Genomic DNA, 9575 nt, shown 5'->3' on the forward strand with positions numbered 1-9575 from the left:
GAAAAACCCCCTCGGTAGTCATGTTGATGGTCTTGTGGAGTAGCCAAGTCTCCTCAAAAGGTCCCTTTGTTAGGCCTGGGGCACACCTTGCCGCATCGGTGCCGACGAAAGCTCCCCCAATAACCTTCTTCCAAGTGGAGCGTGGTGTTAAATCCTTAGAAATACTCAAAATATGTGCCAAAAGCATCTCTTAACCCTAGCTTATGGCCTCTCGAAAGATAGATGAAAGTTGGAGAAAAGGGGAAAAGAAGATCCCAAAAATCGGTCTGAATTGCGGCATAAATAGGGCTTGAATCGGGAATCCACACGCCCCTGTGAATTTGTCCCACGGGCTTGTGGAATTTCCACATGGGCATGTGGAATTTCCACACGTCTGTGTGGATTCTCTAGAAATCTTGTTTTTGGCCGGCTATAAGCAGTAACTGCTACAGTACTTGCTATAGTGTGTTCCTACAATAACCTGCTACACTGCTTGACCAAAATACTCCGAATTCCACGTTTTTTATCGAGGCAACATAAACAGGCACATGTTTATGACGTAGATCGCACATCTTCTTCAATCAAAAGCTTCATTGGCGGAGGTCTTGTTATCAATGCACAAGTCGGAATACACAAATGTGACTGCCTTTGTGCCCTTCCAACTTATTCTAGTGACTTGAATTCATGGAGGTTGGCACACATTCACGTATCTTGGAGTCCCACTTGTGTCTTCGCGTTTGTCCTTCTAAGATTCCACAAAATAATGCGTTTACGATCTAATTTTGGCATCTTCTCTCAATAATTAGTTTCACAACTCTACATGCGCAAATGAACACAAATACACATGTAGTAGCGCTTAAACCTGCTAAAAGTAATGCTGAATATAAGGAAAGAACACTTCATATTCTTATCACACAAGCACTTATCAAACTACCACACACTTAAGCTTTTGCTTGTCCTCAAGCAAAAATACCACATTGAAGCATAAAAGAAGGTAATATTGAAAGTGCTTGGCCTTAGATTCACCAAAGCATGCAAGAAGAGCATTCTACAAGTAACGGAAATTTCAACACTAAATATGAAAAATCAATGCTCTAGCTAAAAACTCGAATAAAAAAGGACAACAAACCCGAAATCTTGTATGTGTGTGTAAACTCACTCAATTCAACCCAAAGTATACTACTCAAAGTTCTAATTATAAGGAATTTATTTATCTACAAAACATAACAAAATAAAAAGATGGTAGTAGCTTCACACATCCTCTAAAGTAGCCCTTTCCCAAGCGGCCGCTAAGATGGCTTTCACACTTTCAAGGTGGTAGCTCTTTCTACCAGGGTGGTAGCTTTCAATCATCCCATGAGATAGCACTTTCTCTCATTAGGGCATAACTTGTATCTGACTTGTGAGAGTAGCTTCATACTTCATAGGTGGTAGCTCTTTCCACCCAAAACGCACAACTAAACAATAAATCTAATTATTTTATTTTATTATTTTTTTCTTTTCTTTTTCCAATTTTTTTAGCAAAATAACACAAGAAACAAAACTAATTAGTCCCTTGAACAATGAATATGAGTTTCCAAAAGAGTTTCAAGAGTGAGTAGTGCAAAAAGTATCAATCGGGCAAAAATTCCTAAAAGTTCATGAACAAACTAGAGCATGCAAACATTCAATGTTAAAATTCTCCTAAACTCAAGAATACAATCATTGCAACTAAGGTGAACCGCCATTGGCTACATGAACATTTATGTCAATCAAAATTTATATAAAGGACATGTGCAATGTGAACTCCCCCCACACTTAAGATGTACATTGCCCTCAATATACACATTCAAGTACAATAGAAAGTAAATCAATTAAGTATATATGTGGGAATGGCAATTGAAACAGAACTCCCCTAACTCCTAGTATTGTGTTTGATGGAGCTAAATCCTTGGGAGTAAAGTTCCAACGGGTTGTGAAGCACACAAGGCACAGATTGGCCGTTTCCTTGACTAGTCCTCATTTCCCATACTGACAAGACCATCTGCACGCATACACAAGGGAGTTCAGTGAAGCTCAATAAACAAAAATAACTTGAGCATATAAAAAATAAAGCAATGAAATACAACTCAAAACAATGAAAATAAAAAATCAACTCAGAAGGAGGATCCTTTCTGAGTAGTACAAATCCAAAATAGAATGCAAAAATAGAATGCAAAAAATAAGAACAAAGAAGGTAAAGACGCCTCAAGTGTCACTGTCAATTATTGGTGTATTTATTGCCGCTGCTGGTGAAGATGGTGCTGGTGCTAAAAATAAATGAAGATTGGGTGAAGAAAAGAGAAAGAGAAGCTTACCGACAAAATGAGAATGAACGAATAGAAACCAACCGGAAAACTCAAGTAACAATCCTCTAAAATGACGATACGAGATCGGGAGAGTGCAAGGATGCGTTCTCAGAATATTTGGGAGTGAAAAGATGAAAACGCAAAATAAATATATAAAGAGAAAACGCAGCCTTTTTGAGTTCTGTACATCCACACGGGTGTGTGGAAATTACCCACACCCTTGTGACTCCACATGAGAGACCAACAGGGGCAGACGCACGCCCCTATAGTTTCTCAGGATGATAACCTATGCTTCTAAATGCATCCATACGGGCATGCAGAAAATTCCCACGCCTGTGCACTAGACCCACAAGGGCAGACGAACGCCCCTATGGCTTCTCTATCCAACCGAGAAAATTCTCTAAGTGTTTCACACTCCAGTGCAGAAATTCCACACGGGCGTGGATCCTTATTGGGCAATTCACAGGGGCAAATGCACGCCCCTGTGTCTTCTCGGGATGGAGGAGAAATTCTCTATAGAGAGCCACATCGGTGTGCGGAAATTACCAATGCCCGTGCATTTGTTGACAGAATCATCCACAGTGGCGAGTCCATGCCCCTGTGCCTTCTTTGGAAAAATCTCTAAGTCCCTGTAGGGAAATACAGGCCGTGCGGAAATTCTGCACGGGTGTGGACCATCACAAGGTCACTCACAGGGGCGTGAACTCACAGGGGCGAGTTCACGCCCCTGTGCCATCTCTTGATGAGCTCTGAACGAAAACGCACACCCGTGCGGAAATTCCACATATGCGTGTGTTTTCTCTGGACACTTAGAAAACTTTGTTGGCTCTGTAGAAAATTCTAGAACACACATATATGCTCAGAACCTGCCTAACATGCAATTTTGACTAGAGAAAACACGAAAAACACGCTCAAACGACTAAGATTCTTCGCCACACACGATTAGGCACATTATAACACCATAATGTCCATGAGAAAATCATAGCAAAATCATCTAAGAATCAAGACACCAACACTTAAAGCCTTATTCATACAAATACTAACTAGAATCTAGAAAAACATTAAAAACTTGGGTTGCCTCCCAAGAAGGGCTTGTTTTACGTCGCTCAACTTGACGTACCCCTTCCTTACCTTATGGGGGATTGAAAAGAGTGTGTCCCTCCCAACTAGACATTGCATAGATACTTCCTTTAAACCAAAAATCTACTTGCCATGGCGGAATATTTGTTAGAGAGTCCAACCATCTTACCTTTGTCCTCCAAGGAAATAATTTGGGTTGGGAATTGTCCAAGCTTAGCATAGGTGGATCATTGGATGGCTTCAATCTCCTACCCACATCTTCTTCCAAACCCAAAATCTCTTTCTTGTAATTTATGAGTTGATCAATCCCAAAGATAGGTGCTTGTTCTATTACCTTAGGATTTACTTCTTCTTGTGTATTTTCAGTTTGAAAGGAACATGACACTAACAAATCCCCTGGAAAATTTTCTCGTTCACAAGCACAATATTCCTTCACACAATCAAAAATCTCAAGATGGTATTCAACTTATTTCTTTTCATTATCTGCACCAATGTACTCAATTTGCCCAACTTCTTCATTGTCGTTCACTACAACATCATTTCTATAAGGAGCTTGAATTGTTTACTAAAATACTTCTTGTTCCTTGGGGAGTGTGTCAAGTATCCCTCCTAATTGATGCTCAAGGTTTTTAAAGGAGGCTTCATGACATCTTAGTGTGGTCTGAATATTTTGGACATAGATATCGGTTGCTTCAATAAAATTAGCTAATACTTTTTGCAACTGCAGTGCATCTTTTACTAGTATCTCACCGTTTTGACATTCCTCTTGAGGTGCTTCCCAATGTTGTCCACTTCAATTGGATGATATGTTCTACAACATGGATTGCTCTACTATTGTGAAGTAATAATTCTATCAACTTTTTTACTAAGAGCTTCAACCTGAAAATATAGAGCAACGACTAGGTCAATCATCATTTAAGCTCCTTGAAAGAAAAAGTAAGACATGACAAAATAAAACAAATGAGAATGATGGAAGAATAAGAAAGTGTGAAATAGAATGAATGGTAAATAGCTAAAATAGCAAAAGTGCAAAGTATCTATAATCGGCTATTCCCCGCAACGGCGCCAAAAACTTGACAACGCCCCTTGAGTGTGACCCGCAAGTGCACGGGTTTGTCGAAGTAATAAATCCCAGTTGAGTGGGTATCGTATCCACAAGGAATAGTGAATAGAAATACAATGATTCCTATTTAACTAGGTAAAAGTGAACAATGATAGTGTCGATAAAATGTAATGTTAACAAAGATAAAAGAAACAAGAATGAGAAGCAAAAGTAAGTGAGAGGTAAGGCAATCGATAGAAGTGAGGTACTCGGACAATGCGCCCCCTAGGATTAATGTTTTAAGTGCAAGACCAACTATTATACCTCCTAATTAATGCTCAATGAGTCATGGAAATCCTTAAGCATACGGTCCCAAATCTAAGGTTAACCTTGACTAACTCTACACTATGTCCCCGCGGAAAAATCTCTCAACACCTCACACTGTGCAAAGTTGCATGGAGTTCTATGGAATCCAAGTGATAAACCGTCTTCCTATGTATAGACCTAACCTTTTGGTCCAGGCGAAAGGTCCCAAGTCACATTTAAGTCCTAGACACTAGCGTGACTTCAACGCATCACTCTGTTGCTCGTGTAACTAAGCCCTTGCAGAATTCATCCTCTAGAACTTCACTCTATTCTGACAGCAAAGAACTCAAGGAAATAGAGGTAGGATAAATCACACCGGAGGGGAAAGGGGACGGTCTACTACCTCTCGACTCACCCTCTCAACCCTCTCCAGTCAAGAGTTGGCTAACTCTCGTAGTGAGTTACTAATCTACAATGGTTACCAAGATGGACTCTCAACCCTAGTGTCACTGTAAGGGAGAAATCATTCAACAAGCATTCAAGATTGGAACTCAATTGAAACATCAATTAAGGAAAGCATAATAAAAGATCAATGAAACAATAACATCCTAGGGTTTACTGATTGATTGCCCGCAAGTGTACGGGATCGCCAAATAATACCCTGTGAGTGACACAGGGGTTGTAGTATTCCACGGGGCCAAGGAAGTATTATTACTCACTCTTCATCTATTATCTAGCTTACAATTCTTATTATGAAGAATAAATGAAATAAAATAAAATAAACTAACTAATCTATGGCCGGATAACTAACACATGGATGTAAACAAACAAGGGAGTATCAAGCATGAGAAGGGAGTATTTGGACAAGGAATTCACCTAGGGCTGTCATTAAATTCTGAACTAGGATGAGTTAAAGATGCATTGGCGATAATTGAGACCTAGAGACCTCGTGAGTAGATTAGCCCCAATCTCTCGGTGACTAACCCCTGATCCCATACGAATGTCAATCAGAATCTCTTCTGGATTAACACACCTATGATCGCATTAAGTTCTTGGAGTTCTCTAATAGGAGTAAACCTTCTATCCTTCAGCTTAAACCTAGCAATGGAGGGCTACCAACACCCAATCTCTAGGCGTGTAGGCACAAGTATCCCCTTTCAATCTCTCCTAGATCAAGTACACGTGAGTAGGTCACATCTACGCATACAACTCATAGTAGAATTACGGATCTCTCCATATATGTAATTCTAGGCTTGAAAGCATGAAAGATAGAATCTCAAACAACCATCAAATTCGATGGAGAATAACATTCCAAATTCATACACAAGATTAACTCTAGGGTTCATCCAAATCCAAACACCAAAATAAGTTAATCCCTCAGGACAAGGGATACTTATACAACATACAAGGAAAAGAAAGACAATAAAGAAGCAAGAAAACTCCCTCTACGGTCTTGATCTCCTTGGATCGATGAAGCCTTGAATGGTGAATACACTACAGTACCGTGACCTGGTTTTCTTCTATTTTTCACCCAAATTATATCTTCGTGTCCTTATGGCATTTCCGTGCCCTGGAAAGCAAATAACACACGATTAAGGACAAACGGGCATCAATTCTTATAAAAATATATGCTAGAAGTATGGAATACATATACTAAATACATACATTTAGACACTTATCAAATATCCCCACACCTAAGCATTTGCTTGTCCCCAAGCAAGCACGTCATGAAAAACAAAGATAATGATAAGTGGCTAAATGTATTACCTCCGGCTCAAATAAATACAAGACTCTCCAAGCATTGGAAAAATGATAACTAGATAATGAGTTACAAAACATTAAGCACAACAAAGAGATCCTTTTTACCTCCTATATGTCTGTGCCATGTGAGTGAACCTTGTATTTCATCTGCCCTGACTTATTCTAGCCTACTGACTTCAATAAGTACAGCTCTAGATGCTAATCACTCCACAGGAAAAAGTACTAAGTCTTAAAATGCTAAGTGCTACTTCAATAAACAAGTAAGATCCTTCTAAGCCTTAAACTTGAACTAGCTCCCTTTTCTTTCTTAGAACCTCCAGTAGGTAGTCAACAAGATCACTAGGATTTTTATTTTCTGTTAATTTTATTTTTTTTCTTTCTTTTTTGAGTCCGACTAACATAGACTACACCAAAAATCTTTCTGGAGGGTGCACATGCTGGTTAGGCACAAGAGCCACCCAACTACTCGATTACAGTCTACATAGACGCATTCATGCTTCATTAACAGAGGAATACTGACATAGACTCGGTTTTCTCTTTTCATTCATTCTCTTTTTTTTCATCATTTTCTTTTTCACATTCATCCTAGATCATGTCTTCAGACTACTTTGCATGCTACAAAGCTATGGCTAGCTCAACAAGACTTAGAAGTTCTTAAGAGTTCATTGAAAGAAGGAACTTAGAATTCTAAGGCCGAGTACTCAAAGTTGTGTGTTAAGCAATCAAGAGAGATAGAGTAGTCATGTTGGCTATTCCTGGGGCATCAACACAAGATTCAGTGCACAAGACAATACTAGAGGTGAAACAAGATTCAATAAAGCATACAAAGCATGTAACTCACATCAATCATTAAACCATGCTAGAAGAGTCTTAAAAGAATGAACAAGACATCATGGGTACACTAGCATGTAAATAATAACCCTAATACATACAATACACCCATCCCCACACCTAGAGTTGTACATTGTCCCCAATGTACACTAATCATGAAAAGCATGGTAATATATGCAATGAAAACAATAGAGGAGGGTGAAAACGAACTTCCCCAGTTATTCTTGTGCAAATGACAAGGAGTGACCCAAACATAAAGTATGGCGAGCTATACATATCGGGTCGGGCTTCCACCAAATGGAAGAAGGGCTCACCAAGCTCCCTTAATGCCCTGCAAGACATAAAAGGGACATCATCATTCCACAAAAATTTACAAAAATGAGATGGGGAGTAATCATGCAAACACTAACACAAAAACTAGAAAATAAAAGCTAAACAATAAAACAAAGTGTCCATGGTAGCACTTATTATTAGAATTAGGTTTCTCATCACAAAATGACATCTTGTTCTATGGTATTCTTGTCCAAAAATGTGGTCACTCATTTGGTGAAAACATATCGCCATGGTTGTTGCCAATTTCCTCATCCTCATTATTCCTACAAACCATGAAAAACCCAATCAAGCATAGAGGAATCCAATATAATTCAAACTGTGGTGTAAGAGATGAAGAAACAATGAAAAACATGATGTATAGTATCGATTCAGCTATATGAGGGCCATAAGGGTACTGTTTACTTTGAAAGAATCTTGACAAGGTCCCCTTGCTTATATCCCGCAAGTGCACGGGCTTGTCGAAGTAATAATCCCAGGTGAGCGGGGTCGAATCAACAGGGAGTACGTAGTGAAAATACTTAATTTGATTCTTAGCTATGTGGAATATCAATAGTGATAAGTGTGAAACTGATTCAATTCTCAACAATAAAAACAACAAGTGAAAGAGCAAAAGTAAGAAGAGGGTAAGGCAATCGATAAAGAATGGGATACTCAGATAATGCTTCACCTAGGATGATCGCTTTAAGTGCAAGAACTCTCTATTATGCTTCCTAATCAATGCAAAGGTGAGCCGTGGAAATCCTTACATACATAGTCCCAAATCTAAGGTCAACTATTCCTAACTTTATACATGTCCCGGAGGAGAAATCGAACAATCTCAACATCTTGCACTCGCATAGAGTTGCAATGAGCTCTAGGGATTGCAAGTGATAAATCTCTTCCTAAATATAGACCTACCCCCTTTGGTCCAGGTGGAAGGTCCCTAGCTACAATTAAGCCCTAGATACTAAGATCCTCTCAACGCTTCACTCTAATGCACGCGCAACTAGGCCCCAGCGGAGGTTCATCCCTTAGACCATTCACTCCATTATGGCCGCAAAGAACCCCGGAAAGGCGACGCTCCTGTACCTCTCGACTCACCCTCTCAACCCTCTCCAACCTAGCTTTATCTAACGCTAGTGGTGTGTCACTCACTCACAAGGTTACTGTCACACCCACCCCTTCTACTGAGGTAAATGTGGCACCCATCAGTTAAAATTCTCTTTTAAGCTGAAACCGACACCGCTTTAAACAAAAATCAGATCTACAAATCACGATTTACAACTTTCACACCAACTACGGGTTCAAATACATAAATACCATGAATACAATAACTCAAATTTGCAGGGTACAACCGCTACTGAGATCACGACACCAATAAATAGAAAGAAAGATATGGGACCCACTGCAATCTTGGACTCAACCCTGACTAGCGCTATACTCAATCGAGCGATCAAGGGTCCTCGCTCCTAGCATTCTACAGACATTCGATTGGTCAGTGAGTGGCATAATAATTTCAAATATTTAAATACGAGTATATATAAAGTATATAAATACCAACTTCTCAAATAATTTTTCCAACTTTTTCCAAAATACCGAATTCTAGCAAAAATACAATCTTTAAAGAACTCTTGAAACATAAATTCAACATAAATCAACATCAATTTGATTTTTCTCGAGAAAACACAAATTTTGTGAGAGTCCCGGGTCTCATCACAATTCAAAAATATAACATAAATCTCAAATTCAAAAATAAAGCAATACCCAACACTCACCCAAAGATAACATGGTCTAGAAAACTCTCTAAACCCTCGCCGTGGCAGCGGCTAGGTTCGAGCCGTCAAGGAACTCACGTCCCCAGCGTTGACCCATCGGGTTCACTGGTCGGTGACCCCGGCTACCCGATGAATATCCGATCGGGGCTCTACGCTCCCACC

This window comes from Dioscorea cayenensis, chromosome 9 (assembly GCF_009730915.1).
Source record: "Dioscorea cayenensis subsp. rotundata cultivar TDr96_F1 chromosome 9, TDr96_F1_v2_PseudoChromosome.rev07_lg8_w22 25.fasta, whole genome shotgun sequence".
Classification (NCBI taxonomy): domain Eukaryota; kingdom Viridiplantae; phylum Streptophyta; class Magnoliopsida; order Dioscoreales; family Dioscoreaceae; genus Dioscorea; species Dioscorea cayenensis.